Source organism: Tasmannia lanceolata, unplaced genomic scaffold (genome assembly GCF_043159265.1).
Source record: "Tasmannia lanceolata isolate RefF3 unplaced genomic scaffold, GAP_Taslan_0.1 ptg000024l, whole genome shotgun sequence".
Taxonomy (NCBI): Eukaryota; Viridiplantae; Streptophyta; class Magnoliopsida; order Canellales; family Winteraceae; genus Tasmannia; species Tasmannia lanceolata.
This window is the reverse complement of record NW_027518701.1, coordinates 10,326,518-10,354,207: the sequence shown is the minus strand read 5'-3', so window position 1 is coordinate 10,354,207 and position 27,690 is coordinate 10,326,518. Positions and strand designations below refer to the sequence as shown.

Here is a 27,690-nt window from a genome sequence, read left to right as displayed (position 1 = left end):
ATCATTCCAAATGGGCCCCACACATATTCGGTCAACCCACTTTGGATTATTAGAAAGTGAATATACAAAAATTTGTTGCTTTTCTCTCTTTCCATAATAAGCAAGAAAAAGACATGCATGTATATGCATGGAAATAAACAGCAAGGTTCTTATTTTTTTAGAAGGGTGAAATTTTGGGCAAAAGCTTGTAATAGAAGGTTTTGGCTGTTAAAGAAAAAAAAAAGAGGAAAGAATCGGGGGAGATTCTTAGAAAGCAGCTCTCTTTCTCCCCATGAGAGGAGATAAAAAAAAAGAAAAAGAAGGGAGCAAGCTGTTGAAAAAAAAAAGGGAAAGTTTCTTTTAAAAAAAGGGTGGAATAGCTCTCTCTCTTTCGGGGGGGATTTTTTAATGAAAGCAAGGAGAGGTTTTCTAGAGAAAAGGAAAAAAAAAAAAGGGGCAAGCGGGGAAATTCGAAGAAGAAGTTACGATGGTTCTGTTAAGGAAGAAGAGGAGAAGATAGCAAGGAGGGGGAGAGATTTTTTTAAGAAAGGGAGGATCGTTTCTCTGGTGGGCTTGATAGCTTCTGTGTTTCTCTCATCCTCAGGAGGGAACCCTCTGTTTCTGTCGGTCTCTCCACTTACTCTCGTCTCCCTCACCTGCAGTTTCCCTCTCACTCTGTTTTTCTTAGATTTTTACTCTCCCTCTGTTTTCATTCTCTGGCTCTCACCCTTTGTTTCGGCATCCTCCTCTTAAGCCTCTGGTTGTTCCTCCCCTCTGCCCCTCCTCACCTTCGGTCCAACCCCCACTCCCTATCCCTCATCTCCTTCATCCATATCACCCATGGTTTTCTCTCTCCCTTGCCCATCATTCGGGTTTTTCCTATTCCTCACCCACTCCCTGTTTGTCCTCTCACCCAACTCCATCACTTTCTATTTCTCTCAACCCTCTCTTAAACTCTCTCATTGGATTGGCTGAAAAGAAGAGAAAAAAAAAAAACTACAAAAACAGAGTGTTGTTTTCACGTTGTTTTTAACTCTGTTTTTTGTGTTCTCTCTCTCTCTCTCTCTCTCTCTCTCTCTCTCTCTCTCTCTCTCTCTCTCTCTATATCTTGCCCTCTCTTTCACTCTCTCTATTACTCTCCCTCCCTATATCTCTATCCCCATCCACAGCAAGAAAGCAAGAAACAAAAGAAAAAAAAAGAGAGAAGAAAGCGGGTCGGATCGCAGCGTCGGCGGGATTTTTCGGGTTCTTCGGCTTTTGGATTCGGCGAGGATCTCCATCACAGGTTAGTACACTATTCTCAGATTTTTCCCGGATGATTTGGTATTTTTTTATATTTTTGCATGATTTTTAAGCATTTAAATGAATTTAATTTAATATTAAATGTGTATGCTCAAAATCATGATCTGCATAGGTGTTTCAATTCCGTTTCGTCTCGAAATTTAATACAGCGATCTATCTAAATAGAGTAAGATAACCATCGGATCGGATCGGACATTGGATAAAAGAGTTTCGAAAATTTGAGTGAAGAGTGGAATTTTATTTAAAATAATGGCTGAGAAATTACGAAATTCGAAAAAATAGCCATCTCAGGATGATCTATTTTTTGGAATTTTAAAATTTTCTTGTGTTCATCATATCAGAACAAGATTAAAGGACGTTTTCCGGAGTCGTAATTTTCTCGAAAATCGTGTTTTAAAAATATAAAACTCTTCAAAAATATCTTTTTGATGAAGAAAAATAAAATATATACTAAATGGATTCCAAAATTAATAAAATTTCGTGGAAAAATAATATGGTACCGATACATTCTACCATGAATATTTAAATATTTTTGGATTCTGTTTGGTATATTATTTAATGCTTTCTTTGAAAATTATCAGATTTTGTGAGAATTTTTACTGACATCAGATCACCATTAAAATTCACAAAATTTTTACAGTAGTCTTATATTTCATATTTCTTGCTTCTGTAAAATTTTTAATTTATTTGGATCTTGTTTCATATGGGATGTAGTCTAAATTTATAATCTGGTCTGAAAATTGGAAAATCCGAAATTGGTAGTAAATAGTTTCTAAAATTCATGAAAATCTCACAGCATGCTATTTTTACTTATATCTTACTATTGTAGAAATCTCAATCAATTTAAATTTCTATTTCTAGTAGTTTCTGTCTTAATTTTGCAATCTGGTCTCATTATGGTTAAATCAAAATTAAATATGAGCTTAATGTAAAAATCTGCAAAACTCTTCCAGTAAGCTAAATTCTATCACAACATCTTGTTGTTGCAGAAATTTTAAATCGTTTCGAATTTATTTGCAATAATTTCACTTGTAAAATCACTCATATGTTTAAAATTGATAAAATCCACTCAAAATTGAAATTAATCAAAAATCATCATAAAGCTTCTAAAGAACCTTAAAATTCTGTCACATATTCACTCCTTAATCCATTGAAACAGAAATTTTAGGATCTTTAGATTTCCCTGGAAAAATGGTCAGTGCGTCCATAATCGTATCTCAATTGCAATCGATCTTTGGCAATTTGAATATTTAAGCTATAGCATGTTGTTGGCTCCGAGTTTACTGTCCACGGAAATCCTGAGATATGCCAGGCAATAAGATGTTATAACCTAAGTATTAAATCGCACAAGGAAATAGCGCACGATTTCCTTCCTTGGATGCTATTCTGGGCCGAAATTGGTGAACCCTAGAACCATTGGTATTCCTTAAATGTCCAGAAACCGAAAATCCTTGAAATTTGAAATTAATTAACTTCAAGAACTTGAATCGTTTTGTCTCGTGTCTTTCGGAACCATTGGATTATGATTTCCGTCATAAGAACCGTTAGAGCCAAATTTAGGAACACTGGTGTCAGGTCGTGTCCTAGGTTTTAGGGAGTCCTAGAGTTAGGAGTCCAGCCTCATCACGTACGCTTGCTATAGATAGCAACCGTGCCATAGGTCTAGTTACACTAGTCACCCAATCTTTTCCTAGGACAAGCCTAGTAAACTAGGATGTAGGCTAACCTACATTAGTTTAAGGAACAACTTGCATTTAGATAAGAATCATATAGCATCCTAGATGAAATCCTAAGATAATAAAATCCTCAACTTGAATTAAATAACTCATCTTAAAACTGTTGAAACAGTCAAATCCGTCTAGGTCAGTGTCTTAGTTGAGTTAGGCATATGTAGCTTAGCTTAGGTGCACCGAACTACGTCGACTCTGATCCCAGTGAGGCTTGGGTACGTAGGCAGCTTGGATGTCTGATGGCATACCAACCGCGAGTCGGCTCCATAACAAATTGTGGGGTTTTGTATATTAATTTTCTTGTAAATTCTTAATTAAATCACTTAGGATTTTCCATGAAATTAGAATTTTAGGAGAACTATCACCTAGATTGAATCCAGACAAATTAAGAAATCAAGATACACATTTAGGATTCACACTGAAATTAGATTATAGGATGCATGTCACATAGTTCGCACACTAACAAAGAGTTGAATGAGCCATTTAAAATAAATTTAAAAGAGTTAACTTTTGGAATTGAAGACCGATTATCGGGCAGGAATGGTGCATGGGGTGGATAACTCCCCATACCTTCCATTCTTGTAACCAGGTAGCGAGTCTAGATTTCTGATTAATTTCGGGTCCTAGATCCCACATCTAGGTGGCGACTCTGTCAGTCTCTTTTATGTGGAATTCGGATTGCCTTAGTGATCCCAAGTTCACATAAAAGATGAATTAAAATCAATAATAAAAATGCACACGCCAATCGCGTGGGTACGAGAGACCAAGAGAGGGCAGTGGCGGTTCGCGCCCCACCCCTCTCGCGGGATCGGGTCCCACAGAACGTTGGGGCCTTCATTCACAGCTAGTTTGGTTTGGATTTGAAATTTCCCTTTGAACCTAGAGTTCCTTAGGTTTGTTTAAATCTTGGCCGTCGCCAATATGCATAGACGATCGGATCCACGACACGTGGACATCAATATGGAACGGTGGTGTCTTCTAATAATACCGTCATCTCTCTATATGGGATTCCACCGGCGTACCCCTTGATATCCCGGCGGCATACTCTAGAATCCGGCGGCGAACTTGATATCTTTGAACGATGGGTGTTTCTTGAATCAGGTAGTGTACTTGATATTCCAGCGGTGTTCTCATCCAAAAGAGACGTGAGAAATAATAAAATATTCAATAACGTCGCCGTTCTAAGCCATAAGCCAAAAGAGACGTGAGAAATAATAAAATATTCAATAACGTCTGCATTCTAAGCCAAAAGAGACGTGAGAAATAATAAAATATCCAATAACTTCGCCGTTCTAAGCCAAAAGAGACGTGAGAAATAATAAAATATTCAATAACGTCGTCGTTCTAAGCCAAAAGAGACGTGAGAAATAATAAAATATTCAATAACGTCGTCTTTCTCATCCAAAAGAGATGTGTAAATAATAAAATATTCAATAACTTAGCCGTTCTCAACCAAAAGAGAAGTGATAAATAATAAAATATTCAATAACTTAGCCGTTCTCAGCCAAAAGAGAGGTGATAAATAATAAAATATTAATTTAAAGATAATGATTGACGTTGGGTTGTGAATTTGTCAGGAAGGAGAAAAATACGAGGACTCTGATCATGTCAGAAGGGTCTTGGGGTCTTCTTTCCACCCGATTTTGAAGAATCACCCGTGTTTGATGATTGTTTTAAAAAGTATCTAAAATCCGTAATTTCTGGAAACTACTACGCCATTCCGTACTTTTCTCTTAGTTCATTCGCCTTTTCTTCTCTCTTGATGACTCTATTTTCTTACACATTTAAGGCACTGATTAAATTACACTTACACCCTTACAATAGCAATAATGCCCAACATAGAAAAGTCAGTGGGTGTAGTACATGACTTTCGTTCATGACTTTCTCTCTTTTTTATGGTATTGTAAAGCATTGATAGAGAAATAAACCTAAAAGTATAAAGAAACAAGTTGTGAGTGGGACTGGGCATATACTGCATTATTGCAAGCCTGAGATCAAGGGTGTGGATGTTTTTTGGCCTCAGCATTTAACGTTTGAGTGTGACTGGATATTCTCAATATCTCATAGTCTCATAGTGGAAGACAAATCCCTTCTAATTTTCAGGCTTTTTTTCTTCATAGAATTTTTGTGACATTGATTTTTTGTGTAGTGATATATCCGCCCCTTTTGATTACTTGGACACCCAGCAGCAGTCTACGTGGCCATATATCACTTCCCTTATTTTTTTCTTCTGGAAATTAAATGATATATTTGTCCCCATTTCTTCCCCGGGGTACCCCCTTTAGTGTAAAAAGAGTGGTCACAATTCGAATATATGGGGTGGCCCGGGGAAGAAAAGTGGGTCACTTTATCGCTTCCCCTTTCTTAATACAACTTTTTAGAATAGAGAACACAATTTGTCATATTTTATATTACGCTACGAAATGGATAAACTACTGAGGATTATTGTAGTAAGAGAAGCCATTTTCAACATAAAGGTTGAAATAGAAGCTATTTTAAATTCTAACGGGGAATTGATACCACAATCTTTTGACAATGTGAGATCCCATTATATTTCACTATATTTTCTCCTTTACTGATACCGTTAAAGTCTACTAATTTTTCTATCGTAAGTCTAGGTAGTCAGTGCCCTCTACAAACCATTCGATTCATGTAATTTGGCTATTCTTGATCCAGAAAGGCATTATAATGTTGTGACTGGTGAGAAAAAACTGGCTATAAAGCCCTCGGGTTGCTTGCAATAATGTGGTGCAATCAGAATTGGTAGGACTCAAAATGAACTAGCTAGCTAAATCGTTTTTTCAAGACAAATTCCTTTCTTGAAAGCATACAACTTGATACAAGGAGCATCGAGCAGCAACACAAGCTGGAGATCAACACAACCGGCAACTAAAATAAACTCGTGGGGGTTTGAAAACACATGCCACCGTTTGGAAAAAAAACTCCAATTTAACACGTGAAGCAAAGCTCCTTCACCCATGTGAAAGAGCTAATGCTCTCTTCACAAGTGATGTCCCAAAAATAAGCTTTATTCAATCTATATCTTTCTTTCTTCTGCCATTACAATATATAGATTCAAAACTAAAGAATAGCAACCCCAAATACTTGCGTAACAATTATTCTCCATCTTCTATCTAAAGGAACAAAAATAAAAGCAAGAAATATGACTAAGATAATCCTAAAATATAAATCCCGTAATTGGCATATACCATATCCGAAAAATGCCCATAACTTGCTCAAATCAAGTCCAAATCACGTGATCTTAGGCTAGTTACATAAGTAATTGAAAAACCTTTTTAAAGATACCAAAATCAAGCAAAAATAGCAAAATTTGACACCAAAAACATGGGACACAAATAAAATGACGAAAAATTAGAAAATAATGAATAAAGATTTGTTTCGCACTGCCGTTTTGCATCATTCACCCCTGCTCGAGGAAAACTTGACATTGAGTTTAGGCCATCGTCATCCAAATCTAATTTTCAGCATTGCACTAAACTTTTAGTCTTCATTTCTTCATCTTTTCTCGATCCTTTACATGATGCCTAGCCATGAAAAAGGGCTCTCAAAGGCACTCTCAGATCCATGGGTGTCTTCTCATGGATGCGGGCTTCGAGTAGTGCTAACTATGTGTGAATGTCTTCACTTGTTGTTAGAGTTCTTCGTTCTGTGCAGCTAGATCATGCTGTATGATATTAGGTGCAACAACCGTTGTGAATGCGTCAGAGATCTCCTGTGCTATGATACCAACTGATGCAGATAGTGTCGAGCGGGAACACAAGTTGGAGATCAACACAAGCATCAACTAAAATAAACTTGTGGGGAACTGAAAATCGATGCAACGGTAAACTCCAAATAACATGTGAAAGGAGCTAAGCTCTTTCACCCATGTGTAAGAGCCAATGCTTTCTTCACAAGTGATGTCCCAAAAATAAAATTTATTCAATCTATATCTTTCATTCCTCATGCCATTACAATATATAGAGAGCCAAAACTTAAGAATAGCAACCCTAAATACTTGCCTAACGATTATTCTCCATCTTCTATCAAAAGTAACAAAAATAAAACCTAACGATTATTCTCCATCTTCTATCAAAAGTAACAAAAATAAAAGCAAGAAATGTGACTAATATAATCCTAAAATTGAAATCCCGTAATTGACCTATATCATATCGTAAAATGCTCATTACTTGCTCAAATCAAGTACAAATGCCGTGATCTTGGGCTCATTGAAATTTTAATTTTTGTGTTCAAAATTATAACTTGAACCAATCTTATCATGATGATACTAATTTTGAAGAAAAGTTTGGGAAGGGAAATGTTTTCTTTCTTTTTTTTCACACGAAAAAAGATAACTTGAACCAACCTTATTCAATTTTTATAAAGGGGAACTTCGATTTAGGATGTTATCCCTAAATATTTTCCCAAGAATGAACTTTCCGTCAGAAATATTTTTTTTGCAATCCAAACGGGGCCTTTTGTTATAGGGCTAGCTCAGTCATTTAGGAGCGCGTGTATAATACAACTCTTTGTATGCGTTCTATTTTCACCTACAGTAATTTAGAAACTCTTTGGATAGGTCTACAAAAATATAATATTATAAGAAAATGATTTTCAAGTTAAAATATGATTATTTGTAAATAATAAATATAATAGTTTAGAAATGAACAGTGACCCCAAAGAGGCTTTAATGTCTAGTTTACAAGTCAGTCCCTGTTTGTTTGGGATTTAGAACCGATTGAGAATCCAAAACTGATAAACATAAATTGCAGCCGGGCTATGATTTTTTCAACCCCCACTTAGGATGATGCGCCCCCCTTTTAACGTGAATTAATGATAAAAGGGGGGCGCATCATCCTACAGCGGGGGTGAAAAATTCATCTCCCATTGCAGCCCAATAATCAGTTTTTTACTGACAATCTCGTTTCTCAAAATTAAAAACAAACAGGGCCTAAGGTGAAATTAAAATAATCGCGTTAGCAAAGGAGGCCGATTGGAATAAGAAAAGAATGGAGGCCGATTCCTATTCTTAATTACCACAATCCAAATGCACCCTTGATATTTGATCCAACAATATATTCGTAAAACTTATGCTGCTGTTGGATCATATATCAAAAGTGGTAGCTCGAACAGGAGCAAGTCCACCCCAAGGAAGCAGGATTCGTTCCTCTAGGTAGGGATTCGCAATTCCTCGGAACGCGAATCCTATTCGGGATTCGATTCGAATCCCCGAAAATTGGGAATCGGGGTTCGGATTCGTCGGAACCCCGATTCCTACTTTATAGGAACCCTGATTCCCAGGCGATTCCCTGCGAATCCCAACTCCCCAGTGACTCCCGGCGATTTCCCGACGAATCTCTATCAACTCTCTGGCAAACCCACGATTCCCGCTTCCAACCATCCCCGGAGCCTTTTATTCCCGCTTTCGAATCCCGAATCGAATCCTGCTTTTGATTCCCACCCTGGCAACCTTGGTCCACCCACTTAGCCTATAAATCTCATCAAAATATAATTTTATTTAATCGCATCAAAAATAATTTTATTTTCCCGGATTTTTAGCCACTTCTTACCATCTCCTCAATTATATGATCTGTAAAGAAACATGGGTACATCAAAATAAGAAACAAGTTGGCCACATCATTTTCTCCACGGAACCTTGTATGAGGTTTGATGGAACAAGGGCTTAGGATCATCCTGATCTACAGATCCGATCACATAACTGAGACATCAGGCATGCCAACAGCCGATGCTTGCAGCATAGATCAGATGGCAACCTAGGGCTAGGGAATGGCAATAGAGAAGAAGAAGAGCAATGTGGGGCAGGATATGTTGGTGACTTAAATGTGATTTACAGTGGAAGATTAAAACCCCAGAACGTAAAGATGCAAGTGAGGATGCAGATATCAATTCATATTATCTTTTTACCCTCGGTGAGGCTCTCTCTCTCTCTCTCTCTATGCTTCTTCTAACAGCTCATTCCACAGTTGCATATATGTTAGGTAGCATACCAATATGCCAAAAGCTTCAGAGCTGATGGAACGCATTACGCAAGGCCCTTTTAACCTGTCCCATACTAGGCTGGGCCCACCCAGTCTAATACCTAGGCAGGCCCCACTCACGACCTTAACAAGATATCAATCTATGTTTTCAATTTTTCCCGATGGGTCTCACAAAGGTACAATTATTGGTTTGGACAGCTCATTGAACAGGCGAGGCTGTCTGTGGCCTTTCAACGATGCAATTAATGCTTTGAGAGTGATATATTCATCCCATTTTCTTCCTCTCCACCCTTTAAAGAGTATTTGTAACTATTCTTCAGAGATCTGATAGGGTCCATCGCAAAAGGCATTTCACATATGGTTCGTCGAATGTCAAACCAGCAACAAAGACTCACTAATTTTCAGCAGATTTTGTTATCATTCAAGAGGTGGCTGGTTGACATACGCAGACCATCTGCAAAATGCCTTTTGCGATGGACCCTGGTAGCTAACTAAAAGGGTGTAGAATTGACCGATGATTTGGCAAGTTTGAAATCTGTTTTTGGCATTTCTATGGATTTGTACGCTTTTCTTAGTCTCTTGTGCACGTGCCACGAGAAGACACCTTCTCCTTTTTGAAAGCATAATTCCCGTTTTGCTAGGAACAATGGAACATGGAGAAGTCCCTAGAATGTAAAGATGCAAGTGGGTAAGCAGATATCAAGTCATATTTATGTTTCGGACCCTCGGTGGGGCTATGCAAGTAGAATAATTGTTTAGAAGCAGATTGAATAAACGGAAGTTTCCCCAAGAAGTCCCCGGGATGTAAAGATCTAATAAGTACAATTCATATTCCCTCTTTTCTCTGGTGAGACAATCAAATATCAATTCACATTCCCTCTTTTCACCGGTAAGGCACTTAAAGGTATAATAATTTCTTTTGACATATCCTTGCAGATATCATCAATTCATGTTCTCTTTTCCCAGTGGGTTTTCAGAGTTACAATTCTTGCTTTTGACAACTCCTTCTACAGGCTAGGTCTAGATTTTATGTGTGCGCGTGAAGTCCGGTATTTTTTCTAAAAGAGTAGTGGGGCCCACTTTATAGGATCGTCCAAACCGTTCATTCGTAGTGCCACACCGTCAATAGGCTGATATCAAAATACGGTAGCGTGGGTACCAATATCCTCATCTTTATTGCCCCTTGGGTTTTTGCTACCTTTGAAGGTTTTTTAGACTAAGGATGACCGAGTTTTTATATCGTGTGTGGCCTTGTAGTCCAGTGTTTTTTTTCCAAAAGTTCTGTACGGCACCTTCCATAGGATGATTCAAACCGTCCATTTGCCGGGCACAAAATAAATAGGTTGTGCTCCAGATATCAATTCTAGAGGATAAATGTAACCCTCCGATCTATAGAAAGTTCCATAATGTGCAATTCCTCTACAAATTGGACGGTTAGGATCATCCTATGGAATGTGCAATTCCTCTACAAATTGGAGGGTTAGGATCATCTTATGAAAACGATTTTTGGGGCACGACCTATTTATGTTTTGGACCAGCAAATGGGCCGTATAGTATTACTTGGAAACTACCGCACTCTACCGCCACACATCATATAAAATCTGGTGTAACTCTATCCATCTGTGTTTTAAGGATAGGCTACTGATATAGGCACTACAATGTTCTAATAATTGCATAAACACAGTTTGTTCTTTCTGTTAATGGCTACTAGGGCTTTTTGGGAACTGTAATAACATTTGAGTGTTTAATAACTGTTTAATAAAGAAAAGACAACCTGAGTTTGTGCAATTATTAATCGTTAATTGAAGTGCGTAACGGAGAGAAGGATTAGAGAGAGTAATAAGAGAGAAGAATTAGAGAATTTGATGTAATAAGAGAATTTGATATAATTAGAGAGAAGATTAGAGAGAGTAATATGAAAGAGAGAAATAAGAGTGAGAGTAATAAGAAAGTAATTAAGAGTGAGAAATGAAGAGAGATGGAGTGATATTTATAAGACTTGCAATATAATGAGTTACCAAAATACCCCAAAAATAGAGTTGTTATGGGGGTTATTATGGTAAAAAACATGTGTAATCCCTAAAGTACCTCCAAATATAGTTGTTGGGGGGGGGGGGGGGGGGTTATTTGGGTAAAAACAAGTAAAATCACTTATCTACCCCACCAATATAGTTGTCGGGGGGTTATTTTGGTAAAAACATGTGCAATCCCTAAAGTACCCTAAAATATAGTTGTTGGGGGGTTATTTTGGTAAAAACATGTGTAATCCCTAAAGTACCCCCCAAATATAGTTGTTCGGAAGGGTATTTTTGGAACACAAGAAATTACACAATGTAATTTCTGAAATTACGCCCCTCACTAGCCGTTTTTTCTAACTTTAAGGGGTATTTTTGATAAAACACAAAAAATTTCAAAAAAACTTAAAAAAAAAAACAAAGGCAAAATTGCCAAAGGGCGGTGCCGTGCCGAGGGCCATGCCGGTTCGTGCCGGCGGGCCGGCAAGCCTAGCCCGGCACGGCCCACACCTTCGTGCCGTGCCGGAACGATCCACGTCACTGCAGCAATCGTGCCGGGGTGCCACGGGCCAGCACAACCCAATTGCCACCTTGAGTTTGGACAGTTCATTGAACAGGCGAGGCTGTCTGTGGCCTCTCAAAGATGCAATTAATGCTTTGAGAGTGATATATTCATCCCATTTTCTTCCTCTCCACCCTTTGAAAGAGTATTTGTAACTACTCTTTAGGTATCTGCTAGGGTCCATCGCAAAATAGGGGTGTTCGTTATTCGGTTAAAGCCAAATAACCGAACCGAACCGAATTGGTTCGGTCGGTTCGGTTCAGTTTCGGTGTTTTTTATTTGGCAATTCGGTTATTCGATTTCGGTTTCGGTTATCTCAAAAAAAATTCGGTTAACCGAAATAACTGAAATAATGATAAAAATCATTATTTTTTTTAAAAAAAAGTGTGATACGGGCAATCCAAAGGATGATCAAAACCGTCCATTTGATTGATCACAACTTAATTAGGTTGTTCTCCAAAAATCATTTCGATTGGATGATCCTAGCCCTCCGATCGAAACCAAGATTTTGCATTTTTCCCTCTTTTTTTCCCACTATTCGGTTATTCGGTTTATTCGGTTGTAACCGAATAACCGAATTTTTAATCGGTTCGGTTTTGAAAATTTTCGGTTCGGTTTCGGTTACCGAAATTATTTCGGTTATCAAATTTCGGTTATTTCGGTTCGGTTATAACCGAATAAGCACGCCTATCGCAAAAGGCATTTCACATATGGTTTGTCGAATGTCAAACCAGCAACAAAGACTCACTAATTTTCAGCAGATTTTGTTATCATTCACGAGCTTCTCCTGGCTGGTCTGACATGCCCAGACCATCTGCAAAATGCCTTTTGCGATGGACCCTAGTAGCTAACTAAAAGAGATTTGAATAAGAAAAGAATGGATGCCGATTCCGATTCTTAATTATTGCAGACCAAACGCACCCTTGGTGTTTGAACCAACAATAGATTCTTAAAACCTATGCTGCTGTTGGATCAAATATCAATAGTCTTAAAACCTATGCTGATTATATATTAAACAAAATATAATTTTATTTAATCTCATCAAAAATAATTTTATTTTACCTGATTTTTAGCCACTTCTTACCATCTCCTCAATTATATGATCTCAAGTCTCATCATCTCCGATCCTCCCTATCATTCTAGTGCCTCTGAAAAGCAAATTTTAGATGGAAGCATCTATGTTAGACCTCGACCGTTGGGCCAGTTTCTGACTTGAGTGTCGAAGTGGTTTCTCGGAGTCACAACTCTGGGACCGCTAATGTGTTTTCTGTGAGTGCAGATTCATCATAGATTGGAGCTCTAGCAGCCATTGATTGTGGAACCAGATTTCGACATAATCAACCTTCGATCAAATAGACCTTCAAATCCACGATGCGTGATGCAAATTTGGTATTCAAGAAAGCAAAACAGAAAACTCTATTTCACAAAAAATTCCAATCGTACAACAACCCTTACACGCTGGTGCTTTTATAAGGAAAAAAATGAAAGGAAATGTTATCAACACTATTGTATTTTGATGACGGCACTCCTCACTATATTAAAATTGGAGGGTTAGGATCATCCAATGGAAATGATTTTTGGCGCACAACCTATTTATGTTCTGGACCAGCAAATGGGCCGTATAGTTTTACCTTGAAAATACTGCACTCTACCGCCACACATCATATAAAATCTGCTGTAACTCTATCCATCTGTGTTTTAAGGATAGGCTACTGATATAGGCACTACAATGTTCTAATAATTGCATAAACTCAGCTTGTCCTTTCTTTGTTAATTGGCTTCTTAGGGCTTTTTGGAAACTACAATAACATTTGAGTATTTAAATAACTGTTTAATAAAGAAAAGACAACCTGAGTTTGTGTAATTATTAAAACATGATAGTGTTAACATTAGTAAGTTGGGGTTAGGCAGACCTCTACCAGCGCGTTAATGAAAGTAAAAGACTTGTTTTGCAAAAAGGCCCATGAATGGTTAAGACTTAGGATCACATGAAGTCCTTTTGTCTAAACTCACCTATATATATATATATATATAAAGCATTCCATTACTTCCAAATCATTCAATCTTGCAAGACTCTTCTTAAGGCGCTTCATTATTCATTTGGATTCATGAGACTGTTTTAATATTATTTGGCTGTTGGAATTCGGGTCTTTCTCTTCTTAAATATCATGTTCTAAGGCATACAAAAACTGGTACTCCAAAACCTTTCTTCCTTGGCTCTTACCATTTGTTATTTCATCTAGCTACATAAGAAGAGTATTATAGTTCCCATTAATTTTTTAGAGCTGTAATCTAATAGTAGCAAAACTCGAATTCATTAGTTTTAGCATAGTTGTAGCTCCAACACTATATATATACCTTCCTAATCACCAAAAGCCATGGAATTTCTGGCTTCTGTCGGAGTGGAAATTGTGAAGGGAGTAGGGGAGCAATTATGGGGCATTACGCGGCGTCAGATTGGCTATATTGTTCATTATAAGAGGAATGTTGATAACCTCAAAGGCCAAGTGTGTGGGGATTTGAAAAGGAAGAGGGATGACATAAAGAGGCTGGTAGATGAGGGTGAAAAGAAACTAGAAGGACCCAAAGAGGAAGTGAAAGAGTGGCTTAAAAAGGTCGATTCCATGGGGGTGGATGTTAGAAGAATAGATGAAGAAGCAAGAGAGAACAAGCGATGGTGTCCTGATTGGCGCTTGCGTTATCAGTTAGGTAAAGAAGCAGCAAGCAAGTTGGATGTTGTCAAAGGACTCATAGATAAGGATTTCAGTAGTAATTTATGCATTCCTTCGCCTCTAGAGAATACCAGTCCTTATAGGGATTTCAGGGTTTTTAGATCCACCAAATTAGCCAAGAAAAAAGTCATGGATTCATTGAATAGCGAGGGAATAAATATCATCGGGGTATATGGGATGGGAGGCGTGGGGAAGACTACCTTGTTCAAAGAAGTGGGCAAAGAGGTTAAGAGTGCAAAATTTTATGATTAGTTTGTAATGGTGACTGTGTCCCAAAATCCACTAGTGAAAAACATCCAACGCGAGATTGCGGATCAATTAGGCCTGCCACTTAAAGATGAGAGTCAATCGGTGAGAGCGAATAAGTTGGTGCAGAGATTGAAGCAGGAGAAGAGAATCCTTGTAATCTTGGATGATTTATGGGAAAGATTGGACTTAGAGGAGGTGGGTATCCCTTATGGAGATACCCATAAAGGTTGCAAAATCATACTTACAACATGAAGCATAGGGGTATGCAATGCGATGAAGAGCCAGAAAATAATCCCAGTTGAACTCTTATCAAAAGAAGATTCATGGAGTCTATTCAAAGAGAATGCAGGTGACATAGTTGAGTCTCCTACTTTGAGGGACACGGCCAGGAAAGTTGCTAACAAGTGTGCTGGATTTCCTTTAGCAATTGTGACACTTGGAAGGTCCCTATGTAATAAGAATGATCCACTGGTGTGCAGTCATGCACTGCGACAATTACAAAAATCCTTACCAACACATTGAAGAGATGTATGGAATGGTATTCTTACCTCTGAAGCTCAGTTTTGACCACCTAGAAAGTGATGAAACCAAATTGTGCTTCTTGTTTTGTTGCTTGTTTCGAGAGGATGATGATATTAATGTGCAGTTATTAACAAGATATGGTATGGGGGAAGGGTTGTTTAGTGATGCTGACACTTTAGAGGAAGCATCCGATAGAATGCATATTTTGATTGACAAACTTAAGTCTTGTTGCTTGTTGTTACAAAGTGATAAAGAGGATGTGTAAAAATGCATGATGTTGTTAGAGACGTGGCCAAATGGATCTCTTCAGAGCATGATCATAAGTACGAATTCCACATAAGAGCGGGTGAAGGAGCTTGTGAGTGGCCGACAATGGAGAAGATGAAAGTTTGTAAGAGGCTGTCATTAATGGACAATAATATTACAACACTAGCTGATCTGCCAGAATGGCCATAAATCCTGACGTTGTTATTGCAAAGGAACCTGCATATATCTGACATCCCAAATAATTTCTTTCAACTGACGAAAGAACTTTTAGTTTTGGATCTAAGTAACACCCAGATTTCATCACTGCCACAGCCAGTCGTATGCCTAACAAAACTCAGGACATTATGTTTAGATGATTGCTACACATCTCTACTTGGAGGGTTGATGAATCTCGAAATACTTAGCCTAAAAAGAACTAAGATCGAAGAATTACCGTTAGAAATACGAAATCTATCAAATCTCAAGCCTTTGGAGAAACTGGGAGTCTTAAAAGGGTGCCACCAAATGCAATATCAAAGTTGTCTAAATTAGAAGAATTGTACATGAAAGCTAGCTCATATAGGAGGGAGAAAAAAGACAGCACCGAAGATGGAAGCCAAGCAAGCTTTGATGATGTGACATCTTTGCCTCGCTTGACCATTCTATGTATCAAAGTAAATGATGTCAAATATTTGTCTCTAGATGCCCCTGGTTTTTGTGAGAAACTCAAAAAAATTGACATCTACATGTATGAGACTGAGATTGTGGCTGCCTACTTCCGGTATCATCGTGACAAATATGGTCTGTACAAGAAGACTATATCCATTGAAATAATGTCATACCCTTTGTCAAAGTGGGTCAAATTGTTATTTAACTTGGTGGAGGGTTGCCGGGAGGGTGTCTCCAATATTCTACACCTCCTAGATGTTGAAGGTGGTGGTTTCGATAGCTTGAATTTTCTCTATCTTAGGGATTTCTCTAAAATGGAACATTTCATCCATTTTGTAGAAAACTCTAATCGGATTCCACAAAATGCTTTTTGGAGATTGCAACAATTTGAATTACGTGTCAAGGATAAGTTGGAGAAAATCTTTCATGGGCAACTTCCACATGGATTCTTAGGAAACTTGAGAAAAATAATCATCACCAAGTGTAGGAAATTAAAAAATATCCTTCCATATCATCACCTTCTAGGATTGCAAAGTTTGGAGGAACTCAGCGTCATAGGATGTGAGCAGGTGGAAGAGATGTTTCACTATGAGGAGGTGATTACAGAAGAGGGACATGCTGCTACTACATCACCTCTCTCTAAATTAGAGGTTTTGATTTTGACAAGACTGCCCAAACTGACGAGTATATGGAAGGGAGCCATACCACCTCAGTTTATCTTACTGCAAAAGCTTGAGATGTCTCTTCTCCCCTGCTCTGGCATAGAGGCTTCAACAATTGGTGGTTCTCGAAGTAGCACATTGTGATGAAATAGAGGAGATAATAAGGGTGGAGGAAGAGGATGCGGAATTGGGAGCGGTGGATAAGGACACCCTGCTGCCTCGATTGCAGATTATAACTTTAAGTGAACTCCCAAAGCTTAGGAGTCTCTGCTACAGCCAGAATAGAGGAGTAGGGTCGGACGAACTTCTCAATTTCCCTTGCTTGCAATCTATTACTGTACTTTATTGCCCGAATTTAAAGGGACTTCCGGTAGGTCTGCAAAGCGCACCTAAACTCGAAAGGATTGAGGGAGAAGACGCATGGTTTGAAGGGCTGGAGTGGGAGGAAGAAAGCATCAAGTCACCTCTCCAGCATCTTTTTAATCCATGGTGTCTTTGTAACTACATTATTAGTATGAGAGGTAAATTCCATTTCTTTTCCTTTCTTATCTAATCATGTGTTGTTCCTTTTGTATTCCCTTCCTTGCAGCGTGATATTTTAACTAAGTGAACCAAATGGCCATCCGTGAAATTGCCTAGCAAATGCCATTTTGCTTCACTGTGGGTGCTCATATCTTCATCTACATTTCCTTTCTGTGGTTCCTATGTTTATTAGAAATTATCATTGTTTGGATTATATACTCCTTTGTAATTATTTCAAATAATTGTACCTGAGTGAATTCACTAGCCCATAAACATATAGACTTTTACATACAATATGGTAGGGCTGCAACAGGGTCGGGTTGGGTCAGGTTTTTCAAAACCCTAGCCCAACCCTGGATCCCATTATCTCGGCCCTGACCCTGAGTCAGGGCCGAAAAACCTCAACCCATTGCCCGCCTGTGGACCCCGATCCGAGAGAGGCGGGGGACGAGCACCCGAAAGTCTCTAGATCATCCACGTGAAGAAGAGCTCTACCAAGGAACTCTAAAAAAAAGTGCCCCTCACAGCATGAGTGGCGATGTAAAGTGAGATACCTCTCGATTCAGGGACTACCCCGGATTCGAGACGTACCTTAAACAAAGAAGAGTCGTCATCCAAGGAAGTCGGCCCTGGAACCCATACTATGCTCTGTTGCAATGGATAACCAAAGATACAAAAGGTTTGTGCCTAGTTACGAATTTGGAAGGTCCGAAGAATACCTCATTCGCCCAAGTGTAAGCACCTGGTCTCTTATGCTATTTATTTATTGATTTTGATGAGTTTTGGACGAAAATCATGTGAAATGGGAACGGATATCCTAGAGAAAAATGTTTCCCTAAACATGCATGACTCGGGGATGAAAATAACAAGAACACACAAAAGATAAGTAAAAGAAATGTCACTTAAACATAGCTAAGTTATGGGTGTCATACCTAATTGGTGTTTAAGTTCTGATGGACAAACCCTGCATGCATGCTACAGCTAAAGGTATAAGGTCTGTACATGAAAGTAAGAAAACACAACAAAACACACAGCACAACTCGACTCCACACACGACTCAACACGACAAACCCTAGACTTTAATGTGATACTTGACTCGAACCAAGATGGCCATCCATCCCGGCTGCTCTACGTATCCTGGCCTCCGAAAGAATCAGAGTCGACGTAGTTCGGTGACCTATTCTAAACTACGATGCCTAACCATCTAAGACCGCTATCATAGACTCGATCGACTAGACCCGACTAGTTTTTAAAGCTTTTTGCACAATTGCTTAAGTTCAAGTGAATTGTAACTTTTTAGGACTCCTTATATACTCTAACTAACGCAAGTTGGTTAACCTTAAGCTAATGCAGGTGATTCATATATCCTATGTGTAATTAGGCTGTGTGTCTTAAGGAAAACCATGGGTAAACTAAGTGTTTCCTAGTCTAGCCATCGGCTCGACTAAGTGTCTAACCAACCACGACTCGAGGCCTCTTAACTCTAGGAACACTCACACGACAAGACACACAAAGCATCAACACAATCAAGACAGACTCCTAACTCTAAGACACCCCAAACATCTAGGACAAACTCCTAACTCTAGGGGAAGATCTTTTTTTTGAAAAGATTTTGAAGAATTTTTGTATTTTTTGAAGGTTTTAAATGTTTATTTTTGAAGGTTTGACTGAACTGGGGATAATGATCCCAGGCTGCCTACGTACCTCGTGGAAGAGGATCAAGCCAACGTAGTTCCAAACAAACTCTCCTAACTACTCCTAATAACTCAAGACTTTTGGAATATTTTTATGGTTTTCTGTTTCTGTTGTTTTTGAATTTTCAAGTTTCCAAGTGTTTTTGAAGTTTTAAAGGATTCTCCCTTCTAGCCAAAGGGGAAACAAAGAGACAATCAGAAGGAGAAGAACACTCCTGTGATCCATAGCCTGGAGAAGTGTCAGATGAAAAGACGGAACCCTTTTAGCCTAAGAGTTGTCCTAAACAAGCAAATTCGTGTCTCAAATAGATGATAGAATGGAAGGAATCCCAAGAAGGTGTGAAAACCTAAGAAAACTGAGTTAGACCCTAAAATAAGGGAGAAAAACTAAATCAGAAATGAAGTCTTACACTGCTCTTTTCTGAAAGAGTGTGCAGATGAGACAAGGCCTGTTTCTCAAATGAAAATGGCCATTAGGATCAATGAGACATAGCATGTCTCCTAAAAGAGAAGGACAAGAGAATGAGACTGGGTGAGTCTCCTAATAGAAAGGATGAGACTGGGCGAGTCTCCCTAAATGAAAAAGATGAGACTGGGCGAGTCTCCCTAAATGAGATTAATCATCTAATGAGACAAAACATGTCTCCCTAAAAAGATGTGACGAGTAAAGCAAAAGAGACAAAGCCTGTCTCCCCTAAAGGATGATGTCCATTAGGATAAATGAGACACGGCCTGTCTCCTAAGAAGGGCTCTAGATAGCTCTTTCATTGCCCTTGTAATGAGAGGGGATTCTACTGTTCAAGGGTACCAAAAAGGTTAAGAAGATCTTCTAAATACAAGGGGGGAACGCTACTTGGACTGAGCAAGTCCCCTAGTGATGGGCTTGGGCTAACGCCTACATCGCCCTTTTCACAATGAGAAAGGATATGATGACTAAGGGCTGTCTAAAAGACTAGAAAAGTCTCTATAAAGAGAAGAAGAAAGAAGGGGGTACTATCGAGACTAAGTAAGTCCCCCTAAAGGATGGGCTTGGGCTAACGCCTTCATCGCCCTTGCCTTGTAATGACAATGGAATCTAAAGCCTAAAAGGGATGTCTAAAAGACTTAGAGAGTTTCCTAAAATGAAGAAAGAGAAATGGATAAAGGTTTAAATCTAAAAGCATTCAATTTGTACTGTATGATCAAGATCATGGATGAAAATCCAACTGCTAGTGAAAGCAACGTATTAATTAAATCAACTCTAGAGCAGACTATGTACCTCTCACTTGTGCAATAAGAAACCAGGAAGAGCTAAACAATAGTGACCCAAAAGACTCTATGTTCCATTCTATAAACATTTATTAGTTTCATACATACAGGGTAAAATCTCACAAAAAAATTTCCTCTTTACAACAGAGAACATCTCTCTAATGCAGTACCCAAGAAGTGATATCTTTACAACTTTATACTTGTCACACTCTCCAAAAAAAACTAATTGAATATCCTAACTGTTCCTATGAAGATTTTTGCAGACCAATCCAGTAATATACAAGAAGTAATTGGGTTTAAAATTTTTTACACATGGGTATGTCATATGCAGTGAGCAAACGTCAAGAGTATTTCTTTGAAGAATTTACAAGTGAGAGTCACACACACGGCTGAGTACATATGCAAGAGATTTAAATTCGAACTTGGGCAACAGATGTGCAACAGACAGGCAACAAAGAAAACATATAGGCAACAGGTAGGCAATAAAGGTAACAGATAGGCAACAGGTAGGCAACTGTTATGAGTTCCCATTATCAGAAGGGTGTGAGGGTTGTCATTATCAAAAAGAGTGTAAGGGCTGTTAATATCAAAAGGGTATGGGCTGCAAATATCATAAATATGTGAGGGCTTGTCAATATCAAAATGTGAGGGCTGCCACTATCACAAATGGTGTAAGGGCAGCTAATATCACAAGAGTGAGGGCCGTAAATATCAAAGTGTGTGTGGGCTTTCAAAATCAAGGATGTGGGGGGGGGGGGGGGGGCGCTGCCATTATCATAAGGATGTGAGGGCTGACAAAATCAAGGGTGTCATCATTCAAAGATAGTTAGTGTGGACATCAGCCCTCTATATCATAACCATAGCTCCACCCTTATTTTTCTTTAACCATAAAGAAAAGTTATTACACTTATTACAATTTTCAACTGACTGCCATAACTAACAAAGTTTAGGAATAGAAGAATAAAATGAACTACATAGCAATTGTGATTTAGGCCTAGGTAGTTATTTAACTCAATGAATCATATTGTACTAACATAAGCGATGACACACAATAGCATTATTATCCAAAAGGGAAGATAGTATATACAAGCCAACATTTAAGACATCTACTTCAAAAATTTAACTACCCAGAAGCCTACCAAGATACAAACCATCTATGTGCACAAGAATCAAAATTTATTATGATAAGAAAAACTGCAAATTATTTAATTCGTAAACAACCATTCTATCAAATCCACATGAATAGGGAATGTACACAACCGTTCCATCTTGGACACCACCCATGTTTTTGGACTTTGTCCATCCTACTAATGTTGACTGACCATAAAAAACTGAGATTTAATGACAGACTATTAATAGCCTTTCAAAACAAAATAGGCATAAACAACCAACGAAATAAATTATATGTAGCTTGAGCTATCAATCTACCTGCAATTCATGCCCATTATGAAAGAACATTTTACTTGTTCAGTAAGAAACACTGCCCCAAACTAATTATATATAAATGCTATCTTCTACAATTGGTTTTTGTGTACTTGTGCAAACTATCCCCAATGGAGTGAACAAGCTGCTCCTATGCAATGTTATAAATTGAAAGCACTAATCTAGGAATTCCCTTTTAAATCAATAGATATTGATGTTTCCAACAACAAGGAAAAAAATCGAGTAATAAAAAAAAATCGAGCAACATACAGAGATTAAAGTTAAATAACTTAACTGAGAAAAGGAATTAGGAGCAAAAAATGAATTATTTCTTCCATTCTTGTATCTTTCATCATCCCCCCAAAAGAAAACTCTATGAAATTCTTCACAAAATCTATGATTTCTATGAATGGAGATAAGAAATAATGTGGCTGGCCAGAGACGACAACAAGATCAAAGGATCCTATTGTAGGAGTTTGTTAAAGGGGATTATCAACGGATCATATTACAACAGATTGCTAGCAACGATCAATGATGTTAGGAACAACAAAAGTTTGGCAAGCAGAGCTTGGAGACAATGGTGACGTATTAGTCATGATCTAGGGTTTCTGTAATAATTAGAGATAGCAAAGAGGGTTTTAAAATCTGTTTATGCTAGGAAGATGAATGTGAAAACAATCTGGTAGCTAATTGAAGTTAGACTTTAGAACAGAGATGATGATAGACTGTAAAGGGATGAAAAATAGAGAAAAAGAAGTAGAAAAGAAAATTAAGAAGTTAGGGTTTAGAGAAAATAGATTTACCAAAAACACATCCAGCCAATATGTATCAAAAGAAGAAGAAGTTAACAAAGACACTGAAGGTGGTGGTCGGACGGAAGTATTACACCGGCCGGAGCTCTGACGATCTCGCCGGAGAAGATGACCGGAGAGGGTTTGTAACTTAAGATTCCCTTTCTCTCTCTTGCTCTCTCTCTCTCTAAGATTAGCAAAACCCTAGATTAGCAAAAATGAGGGCCCTTGCCTTTTATTTATAGAAAAATCCCATGATTTTTTTAACCCTTAAGTTGTATTGGACACCCCCCTATGTTACATTTACACTTGTTTCGATTAGTTGACAGATGGTCTCGGGAAAATTGTTTAGTAAAAATTAAAAGGATAAATTCGGGCCTTTTAATTGCCCAGGACAACCCCCAACTGCAAATATATTAGTTGGACAACCCTTAAACTGGATAAACCACTCCCCTTCTGCTACACTATATATACACTATCTCCCGAATTACACTCGTTGGCTAGGCAAACCTCGATGGATTTCGACAAAATTTTGAAGGGGCTTAGCTGGGACCCTAACCTACCTTAAGGTGTAATTTAGGACCCTAAATCTTTGATTTGATAGGATTTTGCTCAAACAAGGTATATAAGGGTTCGGTCAAAATGGGGTGTCTACACCGCCCTACAGGGCTCAGTTCAGCCCTGGCCCACCCTGATTGGGTCGGGCAGGGCCGGGCTGGCCCTAATTGACCCTAGTGCAAATACCAGTTAAGAGTGCCAAAAATAAAGCAACCATATATCATATAGAACAAAATGATCAATAAACGGAGAAAGGGAACAAAATAAGACTATGAATTCAGCAACAAGATGGGCAGCAGAGACAATTAATAATAATAATTTAAAGAAACATCAATCCAAGATAATAGAAAACATTAGCAAAAGAAACATGCACAGATGGTTCAATTCTATAATAGAAAACTTAGGGTCGGCCTGGGTCGGGTTGACCCGAGGTATTACCTTGAACCCAACCCGACCCTGAGTCAGGGCCTAAAAGATGAACCCTCACCCCCGCTCAGGATTGGAAAATCCAGCCCAGACCCTGTTCGGGCTCAGGGTGGGTCAGGGCTGACAGGGCCAAACTTGCACCCCTACAATATGGGGTTTTCAACCTCAAAATGATCAGGGTTTCATTTTAGAGCTGGCATTTTAGAACTGGTATTTTTTATTTTTCAATACTTGTTTAATTGCTTTTCATGCTTGCAAATTTGGTAGTAGTTTGCTTTTTGTGGTTGTTAGTAGGCATTTTTTCAGATAATTGAGGCCTTAAGAATGTGGGGGTCATGAAAATCAGTGGGTTTCTACTGTAGCCTACAATGAAATTTATTGATGCCGAAATATGCTAGAAAGTGGCTGCAAAAATTTCTCTTCCTAGAGCAAGGCATACCAATGCATATTTTTTGTTGCTAAACTAATAGACTAAATGATTGTAAATTTGAAACCAACAACAAAGCCAGGTGGAATGAAGTGTTCTTTCCGTGTTAGAAAAAAATCATATGTTTAGATAATCAACAGTATACCTCTCTTAGGAATTTGATAAGTTCTTGCTTTCCAACAATATACCATGAAGATCACAAAGTTTGATCAGTCACCCATCAATGACGTCGAGCCTTGGAAGCACAAGCTTTTGCCAATACAAAGAACCACCGTTGCTAGACAGTCATGATCTGGCTTTAGTAACAATCTTTTCTCGCACAATATTCAAACGAAAAAGTCATGGGCAGTTTTTGTGATCATGTTATACATTTGCATGTCAATATGATCGTTACTAGACAAGATGTTTTAGTAGCTTTATCAGATGGTTGAGCATTTTCGGTGAACAAAGTATCTTGTAAAATATATTATCATGGTATTCTTAGGCAGTAGGCATTATTAATGTGTACAGTTCCAAAACTAGTTGAAACTTGTTGGAACCACTTTAAGTTTTCAGACCAATTTAAGTTGAAACTTGGAGATGCTCTTGCTTGCTTGCTATTTAGATAATATACATTCACATAATTAATTAAATGATAAAATTGTTAATAAATTTTGACATGACTGGATCCTTTCACTAAAATTGAATTACTATATAGCCAGATGATCTGTAATTAACAATACGTGCTTAGATTAATAGAGTATATTATCAAATTGATTAAATTGGTAAATTAGTGGCATATGGAATTCTATTTTCATATGAGGCATGTATGCTTTGATAATACCTCAGTTTTTATTTAAGGGCTCTGCCCTTTGTTCATTTCTTACATTCTTATGTATTTGGTTGCATTGCAGGATGCTGGGATAGGAACAAGTATTGACACCTTCTATGAGTATTTTTTGAAGGTAAGTTGTTAATTTCTGTACAAAATGGGAAATTATGAATGCATGCACATACTTGGTAACACATAAGTATGGCATATAAATGAGCTAGGCATTATATTAGTGTTATTAGACAACTTTAACTCAGAATTGATCTTTACAACTGCCAAGACTTGTTGACAAATAATAACACTCATTTGTGATGAATAATTACCGTTTGAAATTCACTTACACTTCTCAGACCTTGTACTCAACACTTGTCCCTGTGGGTCAGATGGATTCTCCATTTTATGCATAAGGTTGATATGTCAATCCTCGTTTCGAAATATAGGAAAATTTTAAATAAAATTGCAAATTATTGGAAGAATGACATAGATTTTCAAGGTATAATGATTGTCGTGAACTATTCATAATTGTTTTTCAGATTTATTTTAAAAAATTTTCACTTAATTAAAAGGTCATTTAAGCACCTAACAATAAGCCTAAAACCTGCTCTATATGGAATCGAAGACAACGTGATGTGCATTGGGTGGAATGTGATGTAATTCCACCTAAGTAGCTATCCATTAAGATTTTTACTTATGATTTTGGGATTAGTATTTCATCAATCTGGCATGTTTTTTTTTCTGCTCGGAAATCAGATATATTGTTGAAGACGATTTCACTATCATTGCAGGATGGGACAAGGATGGTTTACTTGTATGACAGTTATGTAACTGTCTTTTCTTTGATAAATCCTACTAATTGTTTAAGAATAAATAAGAAATATTGCCTCAGATTCTGTTGTTGCAAAGAAAAGGGGGTTATGGGGGATGAAGAATGAAGAAGGGCAAATGGAAAGCACGTTGAGAGAAAGTGATGTTTTAATAACAAAAGTAGCATATTAATACCTTAAAAAACAAAAACATTAGTCATTGCAGCAATTGAGAGAAAGTGATGTCATAATAACCAAAGTAAACATTTTTTCCAACTCTTTTTGTTTAAAAAAAAACAGTACATTTTGTGGCCGCGGTGACTCGGTTTTGCAATCTTTTTACTTGTGATGAAATCTTCCGAGCTGCGTTAATAGTCAATGACAAATCTTGGATCACCATTTAGTGGAGGGTGAGTTTTCTAATTTAATTTTTTGTTAGCTATTTTTTTTATATATGAGAAGAATTTTTTCTACCAAGTGTGATTTTTGTTTTGTTTTGTCGAAGTTTCTATAATTAAAACTATGCATATCTTTGAGCTTGATGCACTGTTAGATTCGTTGTTGTGTTGTTTAGTGTATGCCATTTTTTGATTGAGTACTCCCCAAATCATCCTGTGTTACACCTTATTCCAGTCACTTACTACAAGAGCATTTGGTGTCCAATCTTTGAGAAGATAAATGGGCGTCCAGGCTGCTGTTGAATATTCATCGATTGAATTGGATGGGAAGAGACAGGATCTGCAGTTTCTTTGACAAGGGCAGACATAAACTGCTACTTGATACTATCTTCACTTAAGTGGATATGCAGTGAGTTGTCTTCCACACGACTATTATGGCTAAAGGACCAGAAGATTTTAAGGTTTTCTTTACTACCTTATAAATAAGCCTTATAAAGACTAATAAGCTTTATTAATCTTTCTTTAAGGGGCACTCACTCCCCCTCCGAAGTGCACTTGTAATCCTCATTTTTATTTAAGAAATTTGATAGTGGTATCTATTTCAGAAAAAGAAGACTGATAAGCTTTATTAATCTTTGTATTGTATCTGCACCTTGACACTATTTGCACTTTAGTGGATATGCAGTGTCTTATCTTCCACGTGATTATCATAGTTGAAGGACCAGAAGAATTTCAGGTTTTCTTTGCTACCTTACAAATAAGCTTTCATTTGATTAGTCTTTGTACTTTATTCGCACATGGATACCATTTGCACTTTAGTGGATGTGCAGTGTGTTGTCTTCCACATGACTATCATAGCTGAATGACCAGAAGAATTTTAGGTTTTCTTTGCTACCTTATTAATAAGCTTGCATTTTATTAGTCTCTATTTTCATATAAATGCAACTGTGGCGTTCAGAACTTAATTTTGTCCAGAGTAACAACATATTGTAGTATCTCAGTTATACATGTGACATTATAAGAAATTTTTTATAGAACTGTTAATAACTAAAATGTCAGTAGTCTCTTAGATAATTTCTGCTCTATTGTATTCAATGCAGGAATACCATTAGACAAGTAGATGGGTGCCCTGTTCATTCGGAATCAGCAAGGCACCAAATAATTCAGTGCCTAGAGGCTCCTATTGAAAGAACTTCATAGGTATAGATGGTTACAAATTAATATATGCTGGATTTTGTCATCAATATTGGCTTTTACTAACTTAGGTTTTGAGCACAATTCGGGAATCGAGTCTGGAACATTGCAATAAAGATTGTGATGTCCTACTGCCTTAGCCTTACGTAATCTGCATATTTAAAGAAAACAAGCTCCCAGTCACTCAGGCCGAAGTCACAACTCGGAGATCACAAGCCATGAATGTTTTCCATGACACCAATGCAGCAGGAAATCCAGTTAGCAGACCAATGATTGAGGTGGTACAGGGTGAAATCAACAAGTCAATGCTCCATGTGAAAGATGAAGCATATCCAAAGTCTCTCCCCCCTCAACAAAGTAAGAATTCAACCTTCTGTTGATTTCCAGTCCATTCTCTCCTCATTGTCTTAGAAACTACTGGACTGTGAATACAATGTGCATGATTCTATTTGATTTTCTATCTTTATGTTCCTTGGAAATCTAGATGTTTTACAATATGATACAGTTATATAGTCTGTGTTAAAGTATAAAAGATAAATAATGCCTTTCTCCAACAGCTTAAGCTTTTGGAGAAATTGGTTAGTTAACATGGTATCAGAGCCAAAGGTCTCGAGTTCAAACCTCCCAGATAGCAAAATCCACATGCGATGGTCGGCCCAAAGTGGGACCACATGTGCCACGTGTTTGCCAAGTGGGCCACACGTGCGGGGGAGTGTTAAAGTATAAAAG

General features: G+C 37.8%; 1 long non-coding RNA gene across 1 annotated transcript; it reads left to right on the top strand.

The window, feature by feature from the left end:
• The first annotated feature begins 218 nt into the window (after positions 1–218).
• Positions 219–27,429, top strand: LOC143857265 (uncharacterized). Its single transcript, XR_013238564.1, has 3 exons — positions 219–1,264; positions 24,649–24,699; positions 26,868–27,429. It is a non-coding gene; the product is annotated as an uncharacterized LOC143857265 (long non-coding RNA).
• The last annotated feature ends 261 nt before the right edge of the window (positions 27,430–27,690 follow it).